The 11,692-nt window shown below is 39.8% G+C and overlaps 1 protein-coding gene across 1 annotated transcript in view; it reads left to right on the forward strand.

The window, feature by feature from the left end:
- ZNF516 (zinc finger protein 516) overlaps positions 1 to 11,692 on the forward strand; it is a 102,052-nt gene that overhangs the window by 29,818 nt on the left and 60,542 nt on the right. The window lies entirely within an intron of this gene.

The following is an 11,692-nucleotide window of genomic DNA, read 5'->3' on the forward strand; positions in this document are numbered from 1 at the left end:
CCTTAAGAGATGAACTCTGGGTAGGCAGAAGAAGGGGTTAGTTTACTTTTGGAGCTCATGGGAAAGAAGCTATTTCTCAACTTCTCTCTGTACCTCTGAGGAAAAGAGGGACTTTGACTCTTTGAAAAGGCAAATCTTGACTTTATAATGATAATTTGCTCTTAGAAATTATTTGAAGTTAGAACATTTGGCACTGTTTTAAAGTACATAAAAGAGCATATACAAAAGATCTCAAGTTCCTGCCTTGAGGAATATACATACCAATTAGAGCATAGCAATAGGTAGTACACGTATTATGCATTAGGGGAAAAAACTATACAAAATGGAGTGATGGATTTAATTTTAGAAAATAATTTTGAGTCATTTGTGGAAAATAGAATTTAAGAATGAATGAAAATATAATGAAAAACCAGTTCTAAATGCAGTGTCAGAACACAAGGTCATAAGTGGGAAAGCAATATAAAAGCTGTGTTAGGGAGGGTGAGTCACTGCCCACAAAAAGGGAGTAGGGTGGAACTGTGTAGGTCCTTGAAGAAGAAGAATGGCACTTGAACCTCACATGCAAGACATTTGGGTGTTGGCATCCTTTGATTTTTGCGACAGCATCAGTTACTGAGCAGACAGAGGGGGACAAGTTACAGACTTGGAGGCTGGAGATGGTTCTGTTGTAACCAAGGATATAAAAGCCTGAAGAGTGGGCATTTTCTGGGGAAGAGGACAGAAGGGGCAAGGAGGAGGCATGTGAATGTGTGCTGGAATGTCCTGGCAAACAACAAGCTAGTGAGCAGGGACTGAGACTGTACTAATGAGGGAGAGCCCAAATGGAAGAATAAGCCATGAAGGGCCCAAACAGGTTTGGGAGACACAAGGAAGTGAAAGTGCTCCTGGAAGAAGCAGAAGTGTTGGGGACAGCTGAGAAAGGGCTGGAGGGCAGGCAGACAGGGAAGAGTGGGGAAGAGACATGGCCTTTAAAGTACATCTGCGGGATGGCAGTGGCCAGGAAGGGGGTGTGAGGCTGGCAGCTGGCCTCAGGTGGTCCAGGAGGAATCTGACAGGCAGGCAGCGTGTGTGGAGAGCTGGGGGTGGGCGGCATGGTGGTGACAGCAGTGGCGTGGAGCCAGGTCAGAGGGTAGCGCTGCCACAGAAGTGGTGTGGGATGGACAGGGACCTGGGCTCTGGTGGAAGGTGCAGTGACATGTGTGGCAATTGTGGATGTTGAGGTCTCCATTGTGAAGAGTGGTGAGAGGAGACGGTGCTGGTCTGTGCATGTGGTACATACACTCATTTTTTGAAAGCAGTAATGAAGTCTAACTAATATTTTGTGATGCAAAGAGGTTGGTGTTCTTTGTGTGTGTAATTCATGTTTTTCTTGCCAGTCGAGAGATTGGTCTTGCAAGTTATAGTTGTGTATGGAAAAATAAATAAACCGGCAACAGCCTGTGACATCAGACCTTTCTTTCTTCCTTGCAAGCTTGCTTGCTTGCTATCCTGTGAGTGATAATTTCAGAGGTTTTGGTTTGTTTTGAAGTAGCTGCTCAGCATTTGAATGTTGAGGCTGTTACCAGAGTATCTGAGGAGGGGTGGGGTTTGTTCCTTTACTTTTTTTAATGCTCTTAACTCTACCTTCCTGTACTGAAGGCGAGCAGTGAGCTCAGGAATGGTTTTGGAGATGTCCCCCCAGGCCCTTCTTTTTCACAGATGATCTAACACAGAATAATTTTCTGCATTTGGGTACATTTCTGTCTATCTTTGGAGTTCCAGGAAAGTGCCTTGTACACTGCAGGTGAAGGACTGGCCTAAAGGTTCCAAGTCTTTGATTAAATTGCAAGGAGAGGAGAAGTACATGTACGGAGTAGTTCTGAACAGAGTTATCAGGGTTCATCTTGTGATTCCACAGTGTCCTGACCTGCCGAATTCTGAAGCATGCTTTTCATTGTGCTGTTATGAGAGCAAAGTTGACAGAGCTGGTAAAATAGGCTTTGAAATTGTATTTATAAGGAGTGAAGGGGATGTTTGTCTCTTTTAGGTGATACACTGCAGCGATGTTCCACAGAGATAGTTCAGCACTTCATACCAAAATAAGCCAGACCAACAGACAGCTGAAAGATTTGATTTCAGCTTTGGTTTCTTTTCTCCTGACTGGAAGATTTGAAATCCAGAAAAACTTACCTTGTGCTTTATATTAATTTGGCATACCAGACTATTCTTTTCTTCCCTTCATGTTTAAAGAAGTAAATGAATGAAAAGAGGAGAAAAGTAGTTACTTCACTGTGCAATCAACTCATGTTTTATGGTTATGCCACTTTTATTGTACTGGCTATGCGTGTTTGCTTTTCTGTGCTGGCAGGGACAGGCCAGTACAAGAGTCAGTGTATTTCAAAGTTGGATTTATCACACATGTAATGGAAGTGGCTTTTAATGATGATAACTGAAGAAAACTCTAAAATGAGCTGTTGGAGTAATGAAGGAACAGCTCACATCTCATCTTTAAAACTACTGGTGAACTTAAGAACTTTTGATCCTTCTTTTAAACTGCTAGCAGTCATCCGTCTTACTGCTATGTGTACGATAAACTCATCATCCCAAATTACACTTGTGGATGGACTGATCTTCAGGTGTACTGTGTACTTAAGTGTAAAGAAGGTGAAGTGAAGGTATTTCTAAGGCACTGGCTATCCACAAACTGTCCTCTGCCAGTTTGGGACCGGTGGTGTCATGGAGCCGAAGCTGTGTGCGATTTAAGCAGCATGGTAGGTCCTGAGTCTCAGACAGTGTAGAGCAACCTTCAGCTTGGGTGGTGAGGGATCTCTGAAGTGCAGTGTCTTCTTCTGGGCTGGGTGTAGTCTGCATACTTGACATTCAGAAGTGCAGAGAATGGAAAAACTGTGGTTGAAAGTCTTAATGAATTACCTGCTTAAGTTCTTAAGAAGTTTAAAAAAGCTTCCTAAAATAGATCTTGTCCATGCTGTTTGTGCCTTACAAGAGCTTACAGTGAAATACTTTATATATACATACACATACATAACTCTACACATACATATCTCTACACACACAGAGAAAAAAAAAGTAGCCCAACATCTGCAGATGAGGTTTTGCCAGCTGTGTGTTTTGTGAATTTTGTGTTGCTTCTCAGTGCTATCTCAGAAGGTAATGTTTAACAGAATGCTTTTATCGTTTATTGCATATGATTATTCCTCTTTGTATTTCAGGGCACTGTTCCTCTCCCTTTCCCCTCTGCCCTTTCTGTCCCACTCCTTCTCCCCTCCCCCTAATTTTTTTTTTCATTGCACTCTTTTTGTTTTTGTTTCCCTGCTTTATAATACTGTGGAGGGGGAAGAAGTAAGCAAACAAATTGGTGGTGTTACTTCAGACATAATTTTTGTTACAGTAAGGCATTAGTAGTTAATCAAAGCACAGTGCTGCAATTCTCAGTCTGTTAAGAGGTTAACGCTTGGCAACACTTCTATTTATAAGGTAATGATTTTACTGTTGCAGTTTGAGCAGTAGGATATATTAGGTATAAGTGAAATTAATTTATTGCCTTGAATTTCTTAATTCTTCACACAGCTTATCTTGCAGCAATGGCCCATAGAAATAATATTTACCTTCCATTGACCTGGTGATCACATGTCTGTAGCTAGTAAACTTGTTTGGTATTAAACATACAGCTTTTCACATTTGAGGTCTGCTATGGGCAAGTTACAGTGCTGGGTGAGTCTACTAAAGCACTGAAGTTTGGTCCTTATTGGTGCAATTGGTAGTTGTGACAGAGTGGAATTTGGGTGGGCACTTAGGGCAAAGTTGCTTCTCGTAACTTTTGCTGGGGTAGGAAATCAACAATTCAAAACGTTTACCTTCAATTATGCTCATGTTTTTCTTGCATTCAGGTCTTGATGTACACAGCACAAAGGCATTCCAGTTTTAGTTAGCGGTGCAGCTTCTGAATTGATACAAATTGATTTCATGGCACTGTGCACACTTACGACAGCTGAGGATGTGGTTTGTGTGTAGCTTGCATTGATGGGGCAAAGGAAAGAGGCAGCAAGAAGGGTGGGTGGGTATGTGTCTGTGTGTGCCATGTACTGCACTCCTGTGTTTTCTGCCAGCTGATGATCCAGTCCCCTGTTCTTCTATACAGATAATGTAAAAATTGCAAAATACCTAAGTATGTCCTTGTCGTGACACTGCAAATAAAAAAAGGTACTTCTAAATTTTTTTGCTGTTGTAAGATAGAAGCTGAGCTTGAAATAGAGCATATTAACAGGAAAATTACCCCGCCCATACAGTTTGAAATCAGCCCCCCCCACTGAAGATTAAAATGGCCATGTTACAACTCCGTGTAAATTGGTCTGCAGTGGAAGCCCTAACAAGATCATTAAATATAAAAGCACTATTGGATGCTGGGAAAATACTGAGCTGCCCATATATATATGCATCTCCATAGACATGCATGAATAGACAGCATCAATGCCATCGATTTGAATAAGGAGGTAACACACAGGATTGAGGTGACTTTGCTTGTAGCTGACTTCCTTTTTTATTTGAAACTATCAGAACTGTAAATGTTTCTTCAACTTTTAAATCTTAGATTTTGGGAATAATAAGCCACTAAAGTAATTCCCTTGGTCGGTGTGGCCAAATAGGAAAACATTACTGTTACACTGAAGTAAAATGGAGGGGTCATTTGTTGTTGTCATTGGAATTTTTTAAGGGTGTTTTTTTTTTTTTTGTAACCGAAGTTGATGCTTATTTTCAGAATTAATGATACTGTTACAGCATGTCAAAATAAGAGCTTTTGACTTGCCAATATATATCAGTAATGACCCTAGGAAAAGAAAAATCACATCTGCACTGGTGCAGTTCTTGGCTTTTCTAGGGCTGATCAATAATCACATTGTGCATTCATTCCCGCTAGCCCCCCACCCTGCAGGGTCAACTTTACCTACTAAGTCTTTACATTTCAGAAAAAGGACATAGGCTGCCTTTTGCATTACTAGTATCAATTTCAGTGTTTCCTTTGGGTCTAATTTACTGTTACCCATCCAAAAAATCAGTAACTTTTTGGTTTTTTTAATTTATTTATCTGTAATTTTTCAGGAGAGCTTTTCTCTTCTGCCTTCTGGTGCTGTGCTGAGAGGTCTGGGTAGAAACTGGGCTCAGGATGCTAAGGTTTGCTGTGGTTGTGCTATTTAAATGGATCCTCTCTTGATTGTATTGTAGCATCTGACAATGACAATGGGAGAACAACAGTTTCAGGGCCTCGTGTCTGGATGGTAACGCAGCTGCTGCAATAAAGTCTTGTTATGGTTGACCAGTCACATTTGGACAGTTATTTCTAATTAGAAGTTCCTATTTACGTTGCATTAGAAAATAGTTTGAAGCAAGCTGGTAGATGTTTGGGTGAAGTTAGTTCATTTTCTCCTCCTTGCCTTGAAAGATTAATTGTTGCTTTTTGTTTTGTCCTGCAGCCAGAATAAGTAGCCTTGAAAAAGATCTTGCTGTTAAAATAAGCTTTTTTTTTCTTTTTTTTTTCTTCCTTTTTTTTTTTAATATAATGTAGCGGTCTCAGCAACTGCTGTAAAATAAAGGATTATTGTGGGTAGTTCTGTCAGTGTTAGACATCACCAATAGTTTTAAGTCTTGTGATGGCATTTTGTGATTTTTGCATTGTTAGGTTTTTTTCCATGAAAGTACTAGTGTTAGTGGTTCCCTTTTATTCATTTCTTCATATTAGGGGGAAATGTAGTTTGTTCATAATGGATTATTGATTGGTCTGCGAACAGCAGAAGCCCCAAGGCCTTGTCATCAATGGTACTTACTCTCCCAATAGTGAATGCATCGCTTCATGCAGCCATTCGCAACCTCAGTCTGCAGAATATAAGCCCGTAATTGTTACTCTTGTGCAGCACAGTTTTTAGGGAGAGGAACTCTTCATTGTCATTATGGGATTTTCCCCCTCAATTTGTTCAAAGAATGGTCCCTTTGTTTTGGTAGCAAGATAAAGCTTGTCCTGGATGTTAATGATACATTTCAATTCATCGCTTAGAATACTACAGTGTAACTAGTAAAGTACATTTCTTTGTCTCTCAGAAGAAAAACACGCACAGTACACTAAAACACAAAGTATGTACTGAGTGGGTGACAGCTCTGTGTTTCTCAACATACCCTGTAGCAGTGTGAAAACAAACTCCCCCCTGCCCCCACCCAGCCTTGCTCCTGAACTGATTCCTGAGGACCCACAAAAAAATCTGGGTTACAGAGGTTTTGTTGACTTCATTTTGAGAGCAATCACCTCGTTGCAAATTCGTACCTCTCCAGCTTTTTCAGCGTTAGTGTTTTTACCTTTATTTCATGGATTCCTTCCTCTGCGAAGGGTGCGGCACCAGTTGGGAAAGGCCGGACTCTGCTTTCCTGGCTGCTGCTCGGAAGCCTGCTGCAAAATGTCATTAGCTCATGGAGGGAGAAAGACACAAAAACACATGATGTATTTGGAGAAGCTCAAAATAATATCTCAGGGTTCAGACAGCAAACTTTGCAAATGGGAAGAGCTTCACCAGCTGCAGGGGAAGGCTGGTTGAAAATAATTAAACAGAAAACGTTTTGCAAAATGCTGCCCAAGGATTTTAAAAGCCTGAGTGGAAATAGATTAATAGAAATTTCTTGTTTGTTTTTCCAGAAGCTTTTTGTTTTTCTTTTTCAGTCCTGTGTCAATTTTGGCAGGCTTCAACAGACTTCAGGAGGTCTGTTGTCCAGATTGCTACTTCTGATAACTGAATGCATTTGGAAAATTTGCCAGTCTTCTGCAACTGGCTTGGGATTTTTGGATAGGTTTTTACTGGGTTAGTTTGGGTTACTCTCAAAAAATCCATTTAGAACTATGCTACCTTTATCTTTGTAGGTTGTGCAATGCCAGAATTTCCTGCAAATTCAGGTATAGGCTTACTGTTTAAAGATAAGCTCGTAGTTCTGGTGTAGTCTGTGGTATATAGTTTGGTGACATGGGCTGTGAGAGGCATTTGGGTAGGACTGGTGTGTAGATAAGGATGGCAGGACTGAGCCTTTAGTCAGGGCGATGGACTGATGAGCCCTGTGGGATGTGGCTGTCCTGAAGAAGCCATGTCCCCTCACAAAGGGAGGAGGAGGGTGTGCAGGTAGAGCAAGGCTGGTGTGTGTGGAGGACAGAGTCTGTAGCCCAGAGAGAAGACATGGAGGGGGGGAAAGGTCTCTGTGGTTCAGAGAGCTCCAGGGCTGGTGGGGCAGCTGCACAATGTTGTGCCTTTTGTCCCCTCTCTTCCGGCACTTCGCTCTCGTCTGGCACCTTTGCCCTGAATGGCAAAGCCTGTTTGGCTCTGAGGTGACCTGAGCCTTCTCAAATCAGCAGAGAGCCTCTCTCCACTCCAGGTCGCTGTTCTTCAAAAACACAACTTCCTCAAATTCACTTAGATATTTACATGCTGTGTCCTATCATTTCATCATCTAGAAGGAATTTCAGTAAGATATTTTTCAACCTATCATGATCAGATCATGCCTCCCATAGGTTTTCTTTTAGTTTTTTTTTTTTTTTGTTGAAAGTCCTTGTTGCTCTTGGCAGAGGAACATGGTGGTGTGATTGCAGTGTATGTTCAAACCTCTTGGAGATTAGAAGAGCGATTGTTTCTCCAGTGCATTTATCTTTCAGATGGGACTTGAAATACACCCAGACTGAAAGCGGTTTGTTTTAAAATATACACTCTGCTATTTCAGTAGGTGTCTGTGTCTTCCCAAATTGTATTTTCTTCTTTATTATTTACTGAAGAGTTTTCCCTTCTTACCACTATATATCATGCAATATGATTTTAAAAATCATGTTTAATTGAGGAGAAATTTAAAAGAAATACATACTTTGCTTGTTCTGTGTTGGAACAGGAATAATTTTATATGTTTTTCTCTGTCTGCACTGCACAGCATATTTGTATATAAGAAATGAATTTGCAATTACTTTTCCAGTGTAGTATCTTTTGAATTCTTTTTGTCTTAATTTATTCTCCCTCTCTAGTTTTCCTGTGTTGTTTATTTTCAATTTCTCTTTTTATTAATTGTTTTCCAAGAGGCACAAAAGGTCCTTAGGAGGCTGTGTCTTTCCTTTGAGGACCTGTGGGCAGTCCTCAATACCTGGTCCTCTTCCAGAGTATGAAGGTGGGATGAAGAAAAGAGTAATATGTATTTCAGAGTGTTCCTGTGTTACACAAAGTGCTCTTTCCCTGTGCTTCTGTTCATGGCAAGGCTAGATGAGGGTCTTGCAGAAGTTGTGAGGGTGATGCAGCCGTGCACCAGGGTACCTGCTGAGCTGCCAGCAGGGACAGGCTACCACCGGCTCACTGGGAAAGTCATGGATGGTGATGGAAAAGATGGGGGGGCTCTGTGGTGAGAGCAAGTCACTTTGGTCAAATGTGCTTTCTCTGAAAGGAAACAACTCTGTCCAAGTTAGTTTTAAAAACCAAAGGAGTTTTGATGCCTGAATGTTTGAAATAGAGTAGATTCTGACAAGTACTTGCTTTAAGTGTGTAGGGAAGCTTGTTTTCCCTTCGGGGGCACCAGGGGAATAAAACAAAGTTTGTTTTTTTTTGTTCCCATGTGTGTCAAGGCAAAGAATCTGCTGAGGCAATAGTGCAAGAAGAAACCTTATAACTAAAATATTTGGCTGTGCAAAGGCATTTATTTCTCAGCACACCACCCCTCATAGTTTTCAGTCTTTGTTCATTTTTCTCTTCCATCTTGCTTTATATACCAAACTTGTGTGTAAACAGTGATGATAAGTGTATTTAAAGGGGCTGAAAATGCCTCATGGATACTGGCCAGCTGCTTCTTACATGAACTGAGCTGCTGGTTCCTAGTTCAACAAAATGAACTGAATCTAGTTCCTCTGCCCCTTAGAGTATCACAGCTCCCCCAAGTAGCTGGATGGCATTTGGCATAGACTGCAGTGCCAGAAAATATTTTTAAAGACTATGTATTAATTTATGGTTTACATTCACTTGTGTTTTCTTATGGCTTGCCTCTCTGCTGGTAGGGCTTTCTGTGCTGTGACAGTCTGGGAGGAATCTGCAGGGTGGGTGTGACTGTGCTGTGGATTCTGTGTGATGAGCCAGTGCTATGGAACTGCAGGGTGAGCTTGGACCAAAGCAGTGGAGGGCTGCTGCTTAGCACCTGAAACAGTTTCAGCAGCCTGAGGGTAGCTGGAGGTGGCTGCATTCCATGTGTGCTGATAGAGAATTATTTCAGAATACTTTAAAATCTGGAATTATTTCAAAATACAACCTTTTTTAGCATCACATCAGCTGAAAGAAACAAAGGTAACGATGGCAAAATTTTACTTCTCATGAAAGAGTAACTGGTGTTGTTTGATTTACCAGTTGTCTTCTATCCATTGTGCCATCTTTAATGTTTAAAGTAAAATCTTTTACTTTAACCTTTAAAGTAAAAATTATTAAGACAGAATGTTATTTTCTATTGTTAGAATTTTTTACAGGTGATCTTTTGATCTTTCCCTTATTTTGTATGTTCAGTCTTCTAAATTGAAGCTTTTTTTCAAAGTTGTAATTTTATTTACTGTTTTCCAATGAACCAGCTTTGCTGTTCTGCAGAGAGACCCTGCTGGAAGAATTACTTCTAAGCAGCCACTCAAATTATATGAGGAGAGAGAAGTGAGTTGTTTATATATTGACCTCCATGTGCTGTGTAAAACAAGCTCAGATTGGGTGAACATTCTTCTTTCCCCCAGAATTTTGTTTGTGGAATATCAGACTTGAAATGTTGTGAGTCTTATGTGTGCATGAATTGGAATAATTCAAGTCTAGGAATACTTTATTTCAACTCCTAAGTCACAGATTGCAGTGCATTGGGCAAGATTAACTAATAAAGACGAAAAAAAATTCTCAGAATATTTTTGTGAAGACAGTAACACTTCCATTAAGTATTTTAGACTAATAAAATTATTCAGTAGTTTTTAAGTCTGACATTTTTCCCCCTCAGGCCTAATTTAATACAGGACTAGGGGGATCTCCTGTGAGTGGCTAATACCCTTCTTATAAGTAATGCTTTCTTCATAGCCTCATTTTCATAACTAAGTTTCATTAATGAAAATGCTATAAATAATTAAAGTGAAATATGTCAAGACTAAGCCCAGGGAATCTGTGGCCAAGTAAACAAAGGGACTCTGAAGCTTTCGATCTACATGTGCTTGGACTGCTGTGTACAGCATTCTTGTCTAAGCTTTGCTCTTAAAGCTCTCTTGAACTTTCAGACAGGAAACACTGCAGAAAGTTGAGTTAAAATGGGCCCTACATTTTAAAATTAAAAAAAAGTTGTTAGTCTAAAAATCAGCCTGCCAATAGAAGCAATATCCTGACTGGTGTAAGCTGTAGAAAATTAAGAATGTAGAAAACAATGTATAAAATACATGGAAAAAATTTGTTCCCAAAGCTTTATATTTCTTTTCTGAAATGGTGTGGAACATTTCAGAAGAAACTGTTTACTTGCATTTAGCATAGTATACTTCAACCTGGTGTTTCTTTTTATGATTTAATGACTTCTAGGTTAAATCTTTGGTTATAAGACAATATAGGTTGTCACTTGGCAGTTTTAGGTTGTGGGTCAGATAAATAAGATGTTACTCTAAGTTGTTTCTTCCACTGATGGGCAATATAAACACACCACACTGTGGTGTGTTTGTACCTTCTGGTGCAGCCACAATTTCAGTGGCTGACATCCTCTATTCACCAAGGAAGTTTCTTCTGAGGCTGTCTCTGTTTGATTTTAAATGACTAATTTCAAAGATCAGTTTAGATTCTGTAGTTTGTAAACTTCCTGCTCATGTGGACTTCTGAATTTGAGATACCTATTTTTTTTTTTTGAATAATAAAAAATGCTTCATTCAAGAAATGAAATTGCTTTTGTAACTCATCCCTTAAATGTTATTGCCAGCTCTCGGAGCAGAAGGTAGTTTGGGTTTGATGCTGTTTGAGAACTCCCTAACATGCTAAATGGATACTAGATATGCAGAAATACCAGCCCAGAAATGAATGTCTTGTAGCAAATAAGAGGGCTAGATCAAATTAAATGTAATGAAATTCTTCTGTAGCCCATAACTGAGATGAGCATTGCGACAGTCTTGCTTTTTGTTTAGCTCCTGCTGGTGCTGTGGTAAGACTGCTTATTTACGTTTTGAAGAGACTCAGAGGTGAATACAGTGAGAAATCTTAAAATTTGCAGCTGTAGATCTGTAGCTCTTTGTTGAGTCATAGATGTCAAGTGATGGATGTGGGAATATATGGTCTCATTAGTGCTCTGCATATTTTTAGCTACATTTTAAGAAGCTGATGTTTTCTTAATGTGGCAATAGATCAGTTCTCTTCATTAGAGAATGCTGTGTTCTTTGATCTTAGTCATGTGGTGTTTGTAATCCTTAATGAGGGTAGGAGAAGGGGAAGATTTTGTTTTACAGTGTAGTAATTGGAAAAGAAACAGCCTGTGTGGATTTTGATCATTGTTTTTTGCTGTATACAAGGTGCTGGTGTGTTTCATCTTGCACTAAGATACTGACCCTTGCATTTATTCATGAAGAGATACAAAAATATTTAAAGTTTTATTAATCTGCTCTGTTAATCAGAGTTTTTTTTCTTGTTTTGTTTGTTTGTTTATAGTTAAAATTCTG

This window comes from Molothrus ater, chromosome 1, assembly GCF_012460135.2.
Source record: "Molothrus ater isolate BHLD 08-10-18 breed brown headed cowbird chromosome 1, BPBGC_Mater_1.1, whole genome shotgun sequence".
Lineage (NCBI taxonomy): Eukaryota > Metazoa > Chordata > Aves > Passeriformes > Icteridae > Molothrus > Molothrus ater.